Below are 14992 nucleotides of genomic sequence, written 5' to 3'. Positions count from 1 at the left end.
CCTTTCCTTTCCTTTCCTTTCCTTTCCTTTCCTTTCCTTTCCTTTCCTTTCCTTTCCTTTCCTTTCTTTTCCTTTCCTTAGATTTTTATCCAGGGACTGAGAAGGAATAGCCCTCAAAATTGGCCCTGAGTGCTTGGGGCAGGGTTGAGGGAGGCTGGGTGAGGCTTCAGAGAACTTCCTGTCCATCCTCTGGGTGCTGAGCCTTTGGAATGGGCCAGGGAGGAGGAAGAAGGAAAGGGTAGATGTCTACTTAACTGGGAATAGTTGTAGCCTTCTGGGCTGGCTGGCTGCTATTCTATCTCATTTTCTATGGTTTAGTAATGGCTCCAACAGGTCAGTTGATAAGGGGCTCATGGCCAAGCAGCAACTTTGTGCATTAAAGATCTTGATTCAACAGAAAATTCCAATTGAATTTCTGATTCGACAGAAAATTCCAACTGAAACCCAGCTGGTAGCTTTCCTACCACGTTCCTCTGATGCAGACATCTCTTTGCCCTCTGTGGATGCAGTCAGGGCTGTAGCCTCCAGTTATACCTACACAACTGGGGAGACTGTCTTTTTCTCATTCAGGTCACACAGCCTAAGCAGTGATAAAGCAGCGAGATGCCAGCCACTCTTCTCATAGGCACCTCCTATTCTTGTGAGTGATTAGAGAGGGGAAGCACGTTATTTCAAAATAGGCTAAGAGCAGGAAGGACCTCCTTAACCTGACTCATGGAAAGTGATAGCCTCTCTCTGTAAACGTAGCACCATCCACAAGCCTGACCCTCTCTCACCTCCAGGTCTTTTTCTCCTGCGAGATTGAAGTACGGGTAGAATGGGGATGGGTGGGAGGGCTGATTCTGGAATTAGCACTCTCAATAAGCCCATGTTGCTGTGGCCAGGCCTAACCACCCAAGCCTCCTTGTAGAGATTAGGGCTTAGAAATTGGGTCATGAAGTGCCTTTTGCTCACCACTCAGAGCCTTAGTTGCAGTTCTGAGGCTATAGGAAAACCCTCACTTGCCAATCCTATCCCAGTTGCCGATGAAGACCACCCCCAGAGATAGCTATAGAAGGTCCTACCTTAATAGTCAGGTCTTTGACAGCCTTTCCCAGCAGCACCTGTAACCCTTCATCCATGAAATTATCCAAACACTTTAAAAGTCCAATTAAATTTCTTATCAGTGGCTGCTCTTGAGTTATCATGCACCGTGCATTTATCATCTGCTGGGTGAAATAGAGCTACTGAGAAACAAGCCTAGGATATAATCACAAAGAGAAATGATGGAGAGAATCCACCCTCAGGATAGTTCTTTTACATAAAGATCAGTTGACTGTCTCCTGTGCCCTCCCTTTGCAAGTAGGATCTGCTTGTTTTAAGAGGGCAACAATTTTTATGGTTGTATGTATGTAATTCGAACAGTGATTTCTTGTATTAGCTTAAATGTGCCTATTTCTCCTCTGTAACTAATTAAGCTGAATTCTGTGTATACAGGAAGCTGTTTGGCATTTGCCTTTATCTGTGCAGACCTGCTGTGTTTGATTACCCACCATTAGTTCATAGCAGTTGGACAGGCCAGCCAACTTCCAGGATTGCCTCAATTATCAAATACCTTGTCACCTTTCTGGCCAAGTTTTAACATCTTCACATAATTCTTATAGAGAGTGTGTGTTTTAAACTTGGCCTCATCTGAAGGATTAGTGAAAACATTGGGCGCTTCCTCCTTAGGTGGCTAATGAAGGCCCCAGCAATGACAATAGGACAAATTACTTTAAAATAGTTCCTATTTTTGTCAGTGCTAAAAATATTCTTTCATTTATATTTTCTTCCAGATTTGCTATGTCCCTTTCCAAAGTGAAGAATTGGCAAAAGAAGGTTCTGAACATCAACCTTATTAGACTAACAAACAATATATTAAAAGATGGGTTAAAAATGCATCTATGAATTATAAATAATGTATAATATAGCTGTATAATATAACACATCCTACAAAACTGCTGCTCTTTTCTCAGGGGGTAATTTTTTTCCACTTGTGGATTTATATTAATAAATCCCAAGCCCTGGTGGTGAGATCGATGGTCAGAGCCTTAACTGGGGCTCTCTGGTGATTATCTAGATTGGCAGCTGCTGTCAATCAGCTTCTAAAGAAATTTCTGAGCCAATGATTAGGCTGCTCCTGGAGATGCTAGTCCCCCAGAGGCAGTATTAAGGCTCCCAATCACAGGGGAACCATTAAGAAGAGTGGAGCTATAATTTTCCAAGTTGCTGGCTTACTTGGTGACATACATGCCTCAGCTTTCTGGCTAGTCAACTCCGGAGGATGATATCCTAGCATATACTGGATCCACATGATTTTATAAGCAACAATGCTACAAATCCCATAACAGCTCCCATTAAGCTAAAACAATAATACCGTATGTATGTTTACAGAGCACATCAGTTTTATAGTATATAATTAAATCCCATTGATAAAATAACAATGTATTGCTCTTCTTTTCTGGGAGAATATACAAAGTTCACAAAATTTCTCCCCCCATGGTGCATATTCATATTCTTTTAGAACCACTCTTTTCATATGAATTAAAAATCCAAACCATTTTTAGATTAATTTAACATTTTATAATGGCTTAATCTCATTAATTCAGATCCCAATAAATTTTGTTTTGATAATTCAAATAGGATTGGGCTACATTTGGTTCTTCCTCGTCCTTAAATTATGGTGAATATTGATAAGTGTTCTGTTGGTTAACAGATGAGCTGCCAGCTTCTTATAACGTTAAATGCCCATGGACTTTCCATGTGACCTAGCAATTCCATTTGTAGGTATTTCCCCAAGAAAATGGAAATATATATCCACTCAAAAACTTGCACATGAATGTTCAGAGCAGCTTTATTTGTAATAGCTAAAAAACAGAAAAAGCCCAAACATTTATCAGGTCAATGGATAAACAAATTTTAGTATCTCCAAATGGTGGAATATTACTCAGGAATAAATTAAAATAGTACATGGGGATGAAAGAAGGCCAAACACGAAAGACTATATGCTGTATGGTTTCATTTGTAGGAAATTCTAGAACATGCACAATTAATTTCTATTTGTAGAAAGCTGATCAGTGGTTGCTCAGGGATGGGGGTGGAGCTATTGACTGGACAAGAGCACAAGGGAATTTTTTGACGTGATGGAAATGTTCTACTTATTGACTGAAGTGGTCATTATATGGGGTGTGGTGCATTTGTCAGAACTCAACGAACTGTACACTTTAATATGGGCACTTTATTGCATATAAACTATACCTTAAAAACTTACGCTTTTAAAAGTGACATGCCATTACATATATCTTCCTTAATAACAAAAGTCTGTTCTACTTCTTGTGTTCTCTGTGCTTCCCCCCTTTCCAATTTTTTTTAGCAGTATCATTTCCAACATGCAAGTGATATAGGGGATCCCAGCTTAAGTTCAATAGATATCTTATAAGCCAATAAAAAGAAGATTCAAATTTTCCACCTTGTATCTAACAAGTCCTCAAATTCTACTTATTCTGACTCCTAAATACTTGTTGCATCTTTACAGTGCTGCCTAGCTTCACCTCCCCTGCATTAATTTAGCTTTCAGTTATCTCCTGACTGGTCTGTTTCCTGCTATGATTTGATTTGAACAAAAGTGTCCTCCTCACCATCTTCCAGATTTCAGAAAACAAAATGGTACCCAGAGGCCTTATGGTTGAGAGAAGGGCAGGGAGCTTGTAAAGACGAAGCAAGACAAAGGATGGAACTGGACAGGGCATTGGGGGAAGCTTGATGAAGGTCTTATGCTTACTTATGGGATTCTTAGGATCAAGATGTGATCCTGAGTAAACTGGATGGTTTTCAATGCTGTTGATGTTTTCCATGTTTGTTTTCTTTAGTGTGTCAGTGAAGCTCCTTTGGAGAATATTAGCCCATTTCAATTATGTTCAAGAGAAACAGGGAAAGGGCTTTTGTTCCCTAGGGGCTGGTAGGGAAGGGCCAGGTATGGTGGTGGACAGAGGAATCAAAAGCAGAGAACCCGAAGAGAGACAGGATACTTGGAGGGGCAGAACCAAAGCCTAAAGGTACAGCCTGTGCCAGCCCCTAACATCCACCCACCCTTCATAATTTCCTTACAAGTCATTGCTTTCCTGCCTGTCCTTAAGAGCATTCTGTCCTGTATGTATTAAGGGAGTGATTTCCTTTCTGTCTGTATCCTCACTTTCTTCTCTGATTGCCAGAAAGTTTGGTGATAGTGAATGGTCACCCAGGAGAAAAAGGTGACAACTTTAGCCCAGCTTAGTCCATTGTAAAAGGTCTCTAAGAGCCTTTTCCATATTTGAAAGTGCCTTTTAGCAAGACTCAGGAAAGGATAGCCTCCAGTGAGAGATTTCCCATCGATTATACACTTGTCAGGAGCTGCACAGGCCCAGCTCAGAGATTTCCACCTTAAACTTTCAAAAGAAGCAACTTGCTAAATGTTCTGGAGCTGGGGATGCCAGAAGAGCCACTAAAAATCAAACAAGTGAGCAGAAACTGAATTTGACTTTTGGCCCCAGGGGTAAGAGAGATGGAGATGAAAGCTGACAGGCTCCTACATGACAAGGCCTCTGTGGAGTGGAAATGGGTGACTCACAAATCGGAGTGGCACTTCCTCTCCACGGGCCGCCCTGGGAGCAAAGCTGAAACATCCCCACCCAGCCTCTCCATGCAGACTCTTGGCCCACTGACCAGAATATTAGCAGGCAGCCCCTCCACCTCCAGTGCAGGACAGGTCTTTGGGAGAGCAGCTTTAACCTCAAAGACAACTGTGGATTCAGCTCAGCAGTTACTTCTCCATGGCCAAGGAAGCAGTGTACATTTTATCATAGGGAGTCCTTGGGTCTGAGCCCTGTTTTTAGAATATCTTCTAGCCCTGGCTCTGCCATTGAAAAACTGAGTAAACTTAAACTTGAGTAAGTCACTTAGTCTTTGGAGGCCAGAGTGTCCCAAACTATAAATTAAAAAGAGCTCAGTATTTTGTGGAAGAGGTGGACATGTAAACAGCAATGATGTTCGAAGTTGGTGATAATGTGCAGGGGGTCCAAATGAAGGATAGGTAATTCCATAGAGAAGAGGTGACATTTGAACTGGTTGAATCGAGTCCTGAGAAAGTTGTAAGAGTTTTCAGGCAAGCAGAGAGACTATTCTGGGCAATGTAACACATTCCTAAAGAACTGAAGGCAGGGGAGAGAGAAGAGATTTGATGAGGCTTGTGTGAGGAAGAAGCAGTCAATCTGAGAGCACTGAGAGCTGAGAGGATGTGAGATGTGTCTTAGATGTAGAGTCAAGAGGTGGTACCCAGTTGAATGTGGCTTCCCATATTCAACAGAGGGTGGCCGACTGGCTCCTGCCTTGAGTGACTGAGCAAATGATGATTTAATTAAATAAAACATCCAAAGCAGGAAAGGGTGGAAAAATGATGAATCCAGTTTCCGACAGGTTGAAATGAGAGTATCCAGAGTTCAACCAACTGCCATATCCAGCAGGCAGCTTGATAAACAGGTGTAAAGCACAGAGTGGTTGAAACTAGAGATGTAGGTCTGGGTGTCATCAGCTTACTCTGATCTAGATTATTTCAAAGTTCCTTTCTAAATCTCAAGCCATAAGATCTGTGATTCTAAACCTTGTAAAAGGAAAAGTCCAAAAGTAAACCTTTCTCCTCTCCCTGGAGTAGTATTCTAATGAGACACTTGGTGTGGTTTTCTCTGCCTCCCTCTTTTTGGTGTTTATGTGCATGATAGGCTGGTCATAGGATCCTTGCCACTGAATTTTATTTTATTGAGTTTCTTTCAGATATTAGTTACAGGATTTTAGACAACATAGAATGGTTTCAGCCCAGATAAAATTAAACAGTAATTGGACATCAGTGATGAATCCCAAAAAGGCTTTGGAAAAGTCTCCACAATTCTCATCAATTATCAGTGGCTCCTCATTTTATGTGAAATAAAGTTCAGGCTCTTCAGTTTGGCATTCACGTCTCTCCCTTCCTTCTCTCCCTCCCTCTCTCTCTCTGATCATAGCCATGTCATGAGCTATGGAGAGGCCCAGGTGGTGAGAAACTGAGGCTTCCAGCCACCAGCCGCATGAGTGAGCGTGGATGCAGATTCTCCAACCCCATCAGCCTTTAGGTGACTGAAGCCCTGACCAACATTTGCCTGCAGTCTTCTGAGATACCCGGAGCCAGAAGCTGCCAGCCAAGCAACTCCTGGATTCCTGACCCACAGAAACGTGAGTTCAGTGTTTGTTGCTTTAAACTTCTGTGTTTTGGAGTAATTTGTTAAGGTATGATCAGGAAAAGGAGAAATGTGCTCTTCTGATAATATGTGGGAAATGGGCCAGGAAAGGTCTGGAACGATTTCAGCAGTTTGGCGAGAGCCCTGCAGAGTGCTGGGAGCCTGGGTCTTGTCCTGATTCTCCTGCCTAGTCACTGGGTGGCCTTGAAGACAACTCATCTCCTGTTTGGGCCTCAGTTTCCGTACTTGTAAATGAAGATGGGAGGTTTATTTCCAGGATTCATTGTAAAACCATGACATATATGCAGTTTTTATATGTTGTAGTCAAGACCTGGAAATGACGAAGAGTAGTTTTCAAAACTTGAAAGAAAAAGATGGAAGACTGGCTTTACGAGTCAAACTTTAAAATCAGCACTTATGGATTAGAAAAGAGATATTACAAAATTATCTTAAAGCAATGTTTAATGTCCTCTGACTTGCTATAAACTGAACCCCAAAATACAATTACTTTCTTCTTATCAATCAATGATGGGAAATACCATGAAGGCTCATTTTTTAATGCGTGAAAATCTCCTAGAAGAGTTCCTGGAACAATAGTTAAGTGTTATATTTATAACGAAGGGAAACTTAGTGAACTAAGTGGGTTATTAAAAGATATCAAGATTGGATATTCATAAATAAAGGAGCATATTACCAAGGTTTATTAAGAACTCCATATTGATGTGCACTTAGGATGCTTCCATGTCTTGGCAATTGTAAATAGTGCTGCTGTTATTAGAGGTGTGTATATATCCTTTTGAATTAATGTTTTTGCTTTTCTCGGGTATATGCCCAGGAGTGAAATTACTGGGCCATATGGTGGTTCTGTTTTGGGGTTTTTGAGAAACCTCCATATTGTTTTGCATTGTGACTGCACCAATTTACATTCCCACCAACAGTGTATAGGGTTTCCCTTTTCTCCACATCCTTGCCAGCATTTGTTATTTGTGTTGCTTTTGATGCTGGCCATTCTGACAGGTGTGGGATGGTGTCTCATGGTTTTGATTTGCGTTTCCCTGATGCTGGTGTTGTCGAGCAGCTTTGCATGTTCCTGTTAGCCATCTACATTTCTGCTTTTGGAAAAATGTCCGTTCAATTCTTCTGCCTATATTTTAAATCGGTTGTTTGTTTGTTTACTTGCTTTTTAATTGAAGTACAGTTGATCTTAAATGTTTTATTAGTTTCTGGTGTACAGCATGGATGGACTTGGAGGGCATTATGCTAAGTGAAATGAGTCAGACAGAGAAAGACAAATACTATAAGATATCACTTACATGTGGAATCTAAAAAAACACAGCAAACTAGTGAATATAACAGAAAAACAGACTCACAGATGTAGAGAAAGAACTAGTGGTTACCAGTGGAGAGAAGGCAAGGGGAGGGGCAAGATGGAGGTGGAGGATTAAGAGGTACAAACAATCAGGTATAAAATAAGCTACAAGAATGTATTGTACAATATGGAGAATATAGCCAATATTTTATAATGACTATACCCTAACCTTTAAAGAGTGAATCACTATATTGTATACCTATAACATATAATATTGTACATCAACTATACTTCAGTTTAAAAAATATGGTATTGTAAAATAAATACAGAAATAAATATGGTTTAAAAAAAAAAGAACTCCAATTTGGTGTCTTGATAAGAACTCTGGCTGCCTGATACAGTGCTGGGCGGCACTCATATTCCTTGGCTGGTGGCCCCTTCCTCCATCTTTAAAGCCAACAGAAACAGGCCAAGTCCTCTTCATGCTGCCATCTCTCTAGCTTTCTGCAGCCAAGAATGGTTCTCTGCTTTTCAGGCCTCATGCGATTAGATTAGACCTACTTGAATAATCTAGTATAAGTGTCCCATCTCAAGGTCCGTAACCTTAATCACATCTGCAGAGTCCCTTTTGCTACATAAGGTAACATATTCACAGGTTCCAGGGGTTAAGATGTGGAAATCTTTGGGGGCCATTATTCTACCTATCACTGTATATATAATATTAGTATATTATATGACATATTTCATATGTATAAATTTATAAAATTTATATGTATTATATATTTGTATTATGTTATAAATACATAATTTATGCTTTAAAATTTCTATATATACATGTTGAATGTGTATGTATATATATTTACATGTATGTATGTATATACACACACATATACGATACAGTGAAATATCTATGTGTCTTTTTCATTGTTGCTTGTCACCACTCTTATTTCTCTGCCCCTTGCTGCACACTGAGTGACTTGGATGGAATGGCATATTTCCATATTTTAATTTTTTCACTTGATTTCCCCTTTGCTGAAGTGGTTAAAGCAGTTAGATAGGCTATGTTTATAAGTATTAATGAACAATGCCCACCCCCAGCAGCTTAAAACTGCAAGAGTTTAATTACCCTCATATCATGTGTCACTTATAGGGTGACTGAGGGGCTCTACTCTGTGCTGCTCCTACTCAGAGACCCCAGAGGTGGGAAAATCCAGCTCCATGATCCACAAAGGCTGAGATAGGAAGGGAACATGGTTGATTGTGCACTCATTCCTGAAACTTCACTTCTGGTCACATTTCATTGACAAAAGCACATCATTTGGCCACATCTAAGTTCAACAGCTCACGGTATATTTATGGACAGCCCTAGTGACTCCCTATAAGATACATAAACATCCTTTAAAAAGTTACGTTCTTTAAAATAGAACTGTAGGCTTAATCGTGAGAAATCGTAGTCCCCTGCTCCACTCTATGGGGCTGCTCTCAAGAGGAAACCACATTAAATAATTTTCGTGATTTCTTCTCGAATTTACCTCCAAGTTTCTAAATAACATGTGTATAGTTTTCTGATTTTCTGATTTCTATTTCCTGATTTTTCCATTTTAGCCACCACTTAACTAAATTCCTACTAGGGAAGATTCGACTTAACGCTCTTCCTCACATATGGCATTTACATCACGATCCTGTAAACATTACATACAGCTGAGCTATGTAGGATAGTTTCATTTTCTTTCTCATGCATTGTTTTCTTAGAATGAGTGAAGCCTTCTCTTTTTTCATTTGCTTAGTTTTCTGTGTATCTATTATTAACTTTTTCCCCAAGCTCTCTGACGAAGCTGTAAAACTCCTCTCAAAACATTCAGACACACTGAGCCCTTCATTAGTTATATTCTGTTCTCAGAAACATCCCTCATTGCTCCTCAGTTGTCCCCTTCCAGCATTGTGACAGATCACTTTCTGGGTCTGCTTATATTTAATATTCCTATTCCTTAAAACCTTCAGGTTTCCAATCAAGAAGAGAAAAAAAAAATACTAGATGACTTCTGAAGTCCCTGCTCCCTGTTCTGGAACTCTGATACAGACATGGAGCGTTATGGGAAGCAAAATAAGTTTCAAGCATTGGCCTTGCTTTGTACCCCTTTTGGCTAAGGGTTGGCCACTGGGTCTGGGTCCTCACTGCTCCAGCTCAGGTTCAGATTCTTTACTTTGACTTCTTGTATGTACTGCTTTCAAGATCTTGATCATCCTCTGATATCCTTATCTTGAAACTAATAATAAAAGAAGAAGAGAAAGGGTCCACCTTTTTTTTGTGGGGATTCCTAAGTTCCTGAGCTCCAGCCCTAGAAGCACGTGCATATTTCTTACCCCTCCTTTGTCCCATTAGAAGCAAAATTATTAGACTTTACTCAAAAAGTGGGAAATCCAAGTCATAGGGGAAAACAGTGTGAAAGTTAATATCTTGTTATACTCTTATCTGGGAGCTGATTGAATTTCTGAAAGCTCTTGAGGTGCTCCTGCTGGCAGATGGGACTGAAGGTTCAAAGCAGAGAAACAGGCATGTGGGGAAATGCTTTTACTTCATGATTTTCGTCTCACACCTGGAGATGGGGCACAACGTGCAGGGGGGGGGGCAGAATGAGAATATAAATACTGGAGTAATGATGGTAATGTTTTCATACCTGTGTGGGGATGAGATTTGGTTTGATTGTGGAAGGATGAAGCAGGGAGGATGATGAAGATGATTCTGAGATGCTGAAGAAACCTAGAGTGGTGTAGTTCTGAGAGGACGTTGTGTTAAGAAACCTGAGAAACTTCTGCCTGCTTTAGTCTGCCATCAAGGAAATTGTCTTATCCTCCCCCCCCCCTTTTTTTTTTCTCATTTTCTGTTATGTGTAGCACAACTGGAGATTAGAAGAGAGAAGATGTTCCTGGGGCTTTCTGTGAAAACAATGGCCCCACCCCAATGACAGGGAAGGGATTGATGCTAGGAATTACCAACTTATAAATGGAAATTAATACTGTAATTAGCAAGATAGGAAAATCCATCTTATTGTAAATGGTGATACTTATAGACTGTGATATTCCCCCTGGGATCACCAGGTTATTTAAAAGGAATAAATCAGGAACCACATTCAAGCCCATGAAGAATGCCAGAAATATTCAGAGCAGACATACACCTCAGACAGATAATGTTTTCAACAGGGCTGTAAAACAGTGGATAAAGTCCATTTTTAAAAAGATACACATTTGTAATTTTTGACACTTCTTAGATGGAAAGTGTTTTCAGATTGCCTTTTGAATATCAACATTGTCACCTAGATAGCTTTCTAGCAAACAAACTAAAGATGTTGGATAAAAAGACTAGTCTCACAAAAGAACGAGATGAATACTGCATTCCAAATAAAAGGAAGGGTCTCCAAGGATGAAATATAAACATTTGATAAACCTGCAGCTCTGATAAAAGTCTATATATAATGGCCTTACATTTCTATATCTGTTTAAAATATGGAGCCTGCTTTCACATCCATTAACTCGTTTGATTCTCGTGTGTGTGTGTGTTTAGTGTGGGAAGAGGTAAATAAGAGAGATGTTAAAAAAAAAAAAAGATCCTCATTTTACAGATGAGGCATTGAAGCCCAGAAAAATTCAAGCCCACAGTGCCTTCCAAGTATTAACAGACTATGTGTATTTAATGTTAGCTGTCCCTGAATCAGAGTTAAAATGCAGCCATACTTCTCTAGGCAGCCAAAATAGGGATGCCAGCACAGGGGTGGCACTCTAGCCACGTAGGGTTATGACTTCAAGTTTATGAGTTCAAGAATGAGCCAATGCAAGCCATTTAGGAAAACTACCCTCCCTCCCCCCAGTGAATATGGATTTAAGAATAGCAGAATTTCATCCTATTGTCTTCCTTATTACCCCCTTATTTGATAGATTGGTTAGGGCTCTGCTAGTCACAGTGCATCATGGCTTGCCTTGAATCAGGGCTCTACATGTGTACATGTCTTCCTTTCTGGACTGTGAGAGCCCACAGACCAGCAACCAGATCCTTAATGTGTAGTTTTCATCAAGGGCCCATTCCAGTGCCAGTGCTTCATAAACATGTAAACTTGAATAAACTACGAGACCAGACACTTCGCAACACCATCAATTGGGTCATAATGTAGGCATGTAGACTGGAAGACATAATAGGGTTAGAGGTGTCAGATGCCTCCCTTTTAAACCGTATGACCTGGTTCTTATTCTTTTCCATGTTTGGCCCCATTTCTTGCATGAAGTCAATTACAGATGATCCCCAACTTTCAAACAGATTGGAAGTGTGTCTCAAAGTCAAGTAACAAACCCATATGCTAAAAGGGATGGTTTCCATGTTTCCGTTTCCCAAAACCTTAAATCCCTTTTCAGGAATACCAGACCCTGTGGCAGATTTGGAGAAACCCTGCAAACCCCTATAAGTGGTAGACCATGTGATGTTATAGTCCCTGCCCCAACCCCTGGTCCACACCCCAGACCCCCATCCCCAGCCAGGCTCTCACAGAAGGGCAATGCAGAATGTAAAGCAACTGGAAAGTCACGGATTGGTGCATGAGCTTCAGGAGCATCCATGGAGTAAACCTTTGCAAACTTTAAAGGGAAAATGCATCGTGTAATAATTTCTATTTTGTGTAAAAAGAAGAGAAAAAGATTAAAATAAATATATATGTAAGAACAGACAAATGACAGGAAGGAAATACACTAGAAAACTTTAAATGATTTTTTTCTAGCTGGTTGGATTATGATTTTTTTTCTAGTTTTGCACTGGTTTAATGTACTTGTATTTTAATATATATAAATACTTTTTAATTTATTTTATCTACTTGTAAGACATTAAAAACATTGCTATTAAGGCTTTTTGACCACTATCCCAAACTCTCATGTCACTTTGGCTTTCATTCATCTTTCCGGATTTTTTTTTCGATATATTTACAGATATGTATGTATACACATAGAAATACACAGTATTGTTTTGTTTCTACATAGATAACATCATGCAGTACATATTCTGCAATTTTCTTTCCATGTCAGTTACATATAAATCTACCTCAGTAAAAAAAAATAATAATACTATTCTATCAAATGGGGAGACTGCAGCTTATTTAGTCCAGTGGTTCTACACTGGAATCATGTAAGGAGCTTTATTATTTTGGGGTGGGATAATTAGGTTTATGTATGTATGTATGTATGTATTTAGCTGTAGGTGCTGGAGATTGAACCCAGAACCTCATGCATGCTAAGCGTGCACTCTACCGTAAAGCGCTTTAAAATCAAACCAATGCCCAGGGCCCACCCTTAGACATTCTGATGCAAAGCTTTTGCTTCTACCACCCAGGTGTTTTAGAACAGTATCACATTGTGTAACCTTGCACATATATATGGATGGTACTCTAGGAAGACTTTTTAAAAATAACACTTATATTGTAGTACCAATTTATACTCTTACCAGAAGTATGTGAAAATAACCCCATACACTTCTCTACCTTGGATATCTAATTTTAAGATTTTTAACTTTGATGGATTAAAACAAATAATAAGTCATTTATTTTCATTTTATTGATCATCTGTAAGATTTATATCTTTTCATATGCACAGGGAGGGATTAAGGGCACAAGGCACTCAGGTTTGTATCCTAGCTCTGCGCTGATGAGCTATATGCCTGCAGGCCAGTTGTTAACTTCTCTGTGCCTCAGTTTCCTCAGCTGTAAAATAGAATCATAGTGCCTAGTTCATAGGCTTGTTGTAAGGATGAAATGATTTAATGTAGATATGGTTTTAGAACAGTATCATCACAGAGCAAGCACACCATAGATGTATTCTTTTTGGTCGTTTGTGCTTTTTTTGTATTAGTGCTTAATCAGAAAACAAAATTGATTTTTAAATATTGACCCATTCAGAGAAAGCTACCCAGGCAGGGTAGAGACATCTCTTGTGGTTAGAGGCCTTACATACTTTGTCCCTGCTCCCCATAGTAAATTGGGAATGGTAACTCTGCACCTGTGTGAAGACAAAGGAGGTGAAACATGCCTTTTGGGATCCTTAACAGGTCAGAGACGTTTCAGTCCATTGTTTCATATTGGGAAGCAGAGTACTTTCATCGCTATCACGGGGCAAGTCTGCAATGCTTCACTAGGAGCCTAGAAAGTTAGACCTTGGAAGGACTGGCAGAAGGATTTTAGAGATCATCCACCAGGCACTGTGCTTACTAGACGAGGACACTGAGTCCCAAAGGATGAAAGTAATTGGATGAGCTCCGACCACCACCCAGTGACAGAATCAGACAGAATCTATGTCCTGCAGCTTCAGAAAGCTTTGACCTGACCTTCTCTATTGCTCATTTGGGCCTGGGTGATAGTGTTTGGGGGGAGTAAGCTCTAATCTTAATATGTATGTGAGAAATAAGCTGAAGAATCTTAATTTTATGTAATAAGATAATAGGTAAGAATTATTAAGAATAAGACAAATAGGTAAGAATAATTTTAGACATGCTAAGAATACAAATTTTTCTTTTATTGACATATAGTTGATTTACAATGTTGTGTTATTTTCTGATATACAGCATAGTGATTCAGTTATACATATGTATTTTTCATATTCTTTTTCATTATAGGCTATTATAAGCTATTGAATATGGTTCCCTGTGCTATACAATAAGACCTTGTTGTTTATCTATTTTATATATAGTATTTTTTTAACAGTAACACTACTGGTTTCTTAGCCTTAGGACAAGTTCCTAAGTAATACATCACCTAGAAAATGTTTTCATGCCACAAGATAAGTCCTTTAAAAAAAAAAAGGCCAAATAAATCCATCTATTCAATTCACATTAAAATAGTTAGATTAACACACACATACAAATTTGGAGAAATATTATGATTTAAATAACTAGCTAATATTTGGGGGACCAATGTGATTTTTTTAAATCTCATTCTGACCCAAGGATGAAGAGGTTTGAAAAGATTTTAACCCTTAAAAAAGAATGATAATTTAAAAACTTTTTTCCCAAATGACTGTAGAAGTGATTAATTTTACAAACTGTTAGCTCTAACAAAGAGTTATACACCCATCTCTGGTTTTGAAGGAGAGGAAAGATAAACTAACAAGAAATAAGAAGCATATTAGCATGTTCAATTTACCTAATTATGTAAAATAGTGATAAACTTTGATCCATTTTTTTTTTTTTGGTAATACCTGAAGCAGGTGAAAAAAATGTATATTATTATTTCCTCTCCTAAACTAAAGCCTTCAGTTAATGTGTCATCAAGGTGATTCAGCAGGCTTAGGGTGAAATGTTAACCAGAGTCTGACCAGTCTGGATGCTAATACAGGCAATGAGGTCTCAGGGGTGTCATCTTGGAGCACATCATCTTGAATCCTAATTCCCTTT

The 14992-nt window shown here is 39.3% G+C and overlaps 1 long non-coding RNA gene across 1 annotated transcript in view; it reads left to right on the top strand.

Annotated features, from left to right (window-relative positions):
• LOC123616277 (uncharacterized) overlaps positions 1 to 14992 on the top strand; it is a 469197-nt gene that overhangs the window by 314276 nt on the left and 139929 nt on the right. Inside the window, exon 5 of the long non-coding RNA XR_012506459.1 lies at positions 6051 to 6258. This is a non-coding gene — a long non-coding RNA (uncharacterized LOC123616277). The remainder of the gene's footprint in view (positions 1 to 6050; positions 6259 to 14992) is intronic.

The sequence above is a fragment of the Camelus bactrianus genome, chromosome 4, assembly GCF_048773025.1.
Source record: "Camelus bactrianus isolate YW-2024 breed Bactrian camel chromosome 4, ASM4877302v1, whole genome shotgun sequence".
In the NCBI taxonomy this organism is placed as follows: Eukaryota; Metazoa; Chordata; class Mammalia; order Artiodactyla; family Camelidae; genus Camelus; species Camelus bactrianus.
This window is presented reverse-complemented; position numbering and strand designations above follow the sequence as displayed.